This window comes from Macrobrachium nipponense, chromosome 7, assembly GCF_015104395.2.
Source record: "Macrobrachium nipponense isolate FS-2020 chromosome 7, ASM1510439v2, whole genome shotgun sequence".
Classification (NCBI taxonomy): Eukaryota; Metazoa; Arthropoda; class Malacostraca; order Decapoda; family Palaemonidae; genus Macrobrachium; species Macrobrachium nipponense.
The window spans coordinates 56,197,725-56,202,084 of NC_061109.1; the positions used below are offsets into that span (position 1 = coordinate 56,197,725).

Here is a 4,360-nt window from a genome sequence, read left to right on the forward strand (position 1 = left end):
CTGCCATTTATAGATCAGATTGGAGCGAAGGCTTGTTGGTATAGGGTCTTTAATTTTAAAGAAATTTCCTAATTTATTTTGTAAAGTAAAATATATTTTGTATCTAGCTGAGGGTAACCAATGGACAAAATAGAAATTAATTGCTTTTTTAGATCGTAACTATGAGTTCCAGTAAAAATTAAAGGTAAATAAATAACAGGTTTCTTTACGTTAGCAGTAGTTTCGGGTTGTTTGTTTACATACAATTTTGAAAGTTGTTTACCAATATATGTATTTACGTAATTCAACGGATAGCCATTGTTTTTTAAGAGTGACCTTAGAAATTCCAATTCTTCGTGTAAATTCAAATAGCTAGAACAAATTTTATATGCTCTCGTAACTAGCGTAATATTAAATCATCTTATATTTCAAAGGTGTAGCTGATTGAAATTTTAGACATAAGACCTGTGAAAGTAGGCTTTCTAAAGACTGAAGTGTGAAATTTATTATTAAGATTTTTAACTTGAATATCTAGAAAAGCAAGTGTATGATTATCTTCGACTTCAGATGTAAATTCTATATTTATATGCTTACTATTAAGGTTACTCTAAAAAACGAGGAATCTGGTCACGACTCTTAAAAAATTAAGAAAGTATCATCAACATACCTCCTGTACGATAAGGCTTAAAATCTAAAGGGCAATCGTCTAACCATTTCTTCTCCATAAAACACATAAAAGCATTAGCCAGAGATGGTCCTATACTGGATCCCATACTTACACCATCAATTTGCTTATATAACAAACTGTTAAACAAAAAATAACATTCTTTGGTAGCTAGGATTAAAAGTTCCTTTAACTGAGACCTGTTGAACCCGTTGACCAGTATCATTATTATTTTTAAACAGCTCGTTTAGGACAGATGTCAATCGTCTCATCCAGTGGAATTTGAGTGAAAAGAGACTTCACATCAAATGATGCCATAACACAATTATCAAAATTACAGTTTCTTAGGCAGTTGATAAAATGAAAGGAGTCATTCAAGGTATACTCATTTGTAGTTAACGGCGCAAGGATGGGAACAAGAAACTTTGCGGTATTATAGTTGGCAGTTCCAATAGCTGATAGAATAGGTCTCAATGGGCAGTTTTCCTTGTGGACCTTGGGGAGCCCATACAGACGTCCTGGTCTAGACCCGGACGCTTGAAGGCCATGAAAAACCTCTTTAGAGAAACAGCCAGATTTATATAGTTTGTCTAATGTTCTATTGACTTTATCTTCTAAATGCACAATACATTTGAAAGGGTCTTTCTTAATAACGTGGAACTTAGTTTGATCATTAAGGATGTCTATCATTTTATCAACATACTCTGTTCTATTCAGCAAGACTACGCCATTGCCCTTATCGGGTTTTGTAACCACAATGGATGTGTCTTTAGCTAGACTTTGTAAAATATTAAACTCGTCAGTACTAAGTAAATACTTGGTCTCTGGTTTATAATTGTAAAAGGACGAAAACGCAAGGTGTTTAAGAGTTGATCTGAAATAATCATAAGAGTAGCCTTTGGGATTGTTGGTATAAAAATTATGTGTTTGTAAAGCCTTAAACAAACGTTCCCAATTCAAGAAGTGTGAGTCAAAACGTAACCTTTTAGACGTAAAAGCAAAATTAAGACCGCGTGATAAAACCACTTTTTCTTTATCAGTCAATGCACGAGAGGAATAATTAAAAATGACATTATCGGGAGACATGGACGAATCGAAATAACCTAAATTTTTCAATTTTAAACACCTTGCGTTTTCGTCCTTTTACAATTATAAACCAGAGACCAAGTATTTACTTAGTACTGACGAGTTTAATATTTTACAAAGTCTAGCTAAAGACACATCCATTGTGGTTACAAAACCCGATAAGGGCAATGGCGTAGTCTTGCTGAATAGAACAGAGTATGTTGATAAAATGATAGACATCCTTAATGATCAAACTAAGTTCCACGTTATTAAGAAAGACCCTTTCAAATGTATTGTGCATTTAGAAGATAAAGTCAATAGAACATTAGACAAACTATATAAATCTGCTGTTTCTCTAAAGAGGTTTTTCATGGCCTTCAAGCGTCCGGGTCTAGACCAGGACGTCTGTATGGGCTCCCCAAGGTCCACAAGGAAAACTGCCCATTGAGACCTATTCTATCAGCTATTGGAACTGCCAACTATAATACCGCAAAGTTTCTTGTTCCCATCCTTGCGCCGTTAACTACAAATGAGTATACCTTGAATGACTCCTTTCATTTTGATCAACTGCCTAGAAACTGTAATTTTGATAATTGTGTTATGGCATCATTTGATGTGAAGTCTCTTTTCACTCAAATTCCACTGGATGAGACGATTGACATCTGTCTAAACGAGCTGTTTAAAAATAATAATGATACTGTCAACGGGTTCAACAGGTCTCAGTTAAAGGAACTTTTAATCCTAGCTACCAAAGAATGTTATTTTTTGTTTAACAGTTTGTTATATAAGCAAATTGATGGTGTAAGTATGGGATCCAGTATAGGACCATCTCTGGCTAATGCTTTTATGTGTTTTATGGAGAAGAAATGGTTAGACGATTGCCCTTTAGATTTTAAGCCCTTATTGTACAGGAGGTATGTTGATGATACTTTCTTAATTTTTAAGAGTCGTGACCAGATTCCTCGTTTTTAGAGTACCTTAATAGTAAGCATATAAATATAGAATTTACATCTGAAGTCGAAGATAATCATACACTTGCTTTTCTAGATATTCAAGTTAAAAATCTTAATAATAAATTTCACACTTCAGTCTTTAGAAAGCCTACTTTCACAGGTCTTATGTCTAAATTTCAATCAGCTACACCTTTGAAAATATAAGATGAAATTTAATATTTACGCTAGTTACGAGAGCATATAAAAATTTGTTCTAGCTATTTGAATTTACACGAAGAATTGGAATTTCTAAGGTCACTCTTAAAAACAATGGCTATCCGTTGAATTATGTAAATACATATATTGGTAAACAACTTTCAAAATTGTATGTAAACAAACAACCCGAAACTACTGCTAACGTAAAGAAACCTGTTATTTATTTACCTTTAACTTTTACTGGAACTCATAGTTACGATCTAAAAAAGCAATTAATTTCTATTTTGTCCATTGGTTACCCTCAGCTAGATATCAAAATATATTTTACTTTACAAAATAAATTAGGAAATTTCTTTAAAATTAAAGCCCTATACCAACAAGCCTTCGCTCCAATCTGATCTATAAATGGCAGTGCAGTGGTTGCCACTTACGTCGGAAAAACTACCAGATCAGCTTGGATGAGATGGTTTGAGCACCTTGGTAGGTCATTTCGTACAGGCAATTATCTTACAAGACCTAGTTATAGTGCAATTAGGGAACACAGCGAGGAGTCTGGTCACCCTTTACATATCGATGATTTTTCTATTTTAACCTCTGCCCAGTTTGCTACAGACCTCGACATTCTAGAAGTTTTATATTCTGTTAAGATAAAGCCTTCCTTGGCTCGAAATGATAGCTGTTACCTCACTTTTGTGTTTTTAGTCTGCATCCTGCTGGTTTGTATATCGACTTAGTATATTTACTGTTCTTTTGTACCATCCGTTTTTGTGACTTTAAATTTGCATTCTGCTTCATTTTATTTTATCTACTCAATTGTTTTTCTTAATTTAGCAATTTTTTAATTATAATTTTTTTTTAAGTATTAGCTATCTTTTTTTAACGTACTCTTATAATTTTATACATATCATTTTATTATTGTAAATTTGATTGCAAGAACTACAATGTCATTTATTTTAATTTGTAGGTTGATAACGAGTGATAGTACTACTCGAAACATGTCCCAATAAAGTTGTACAAAATGCTGTTCCGGGTTTTGGCCTTGGTGTCCTTACTGATATGTAGATGGCGCTTCTGCTGGTGTTTCAATTGCTATATATATATATATATATATATATATATATATATATATATATATATATATATATATATATATATATAATATTAAGTTTCTTAAAACAATAATTTTTTCTATGGATCAAAACTTTCCAGCTAGAAAACCTTTTCGAGTGTATTTTCTTATCTGTGAATCTTTCCTTTGATGACTTACTGATGGAAAATTGCGAAACTTATTCTAAGTAACTCATTTATCCGAAACATTTTGAAATGAATTGATGTACAGAAGAAACAAGATTTTCCTGTTATTTCATCGTATAAAAATCGTAAAGTTTAATCAAAACTATGTTAAACAGTTGGAAAATATAACTCGACTTTCTTCCTCAATCAGATGCGGTTGCGAAGACAGAGTTAACGTCTGCCGTTTCATGAAACTCCAGTCTTTTTGCGA

General features: G+C 32.7%; 1 protein-coding gene across 1 annotated transcript in view; it reads left to right on the forward strand.

The window, feature by feature from the left end:
- Nucleotides 1-4,360, forward strand: part of LOC135217610 (prolyl 4-hydroxylase subunit alpha-1-like) — a 132,229-nt gene that overhangs the window by 2,036 nt on the left and 125,833 nt on the right. The gene's annotated exons all lie outside the window — the stretch shown is intronic.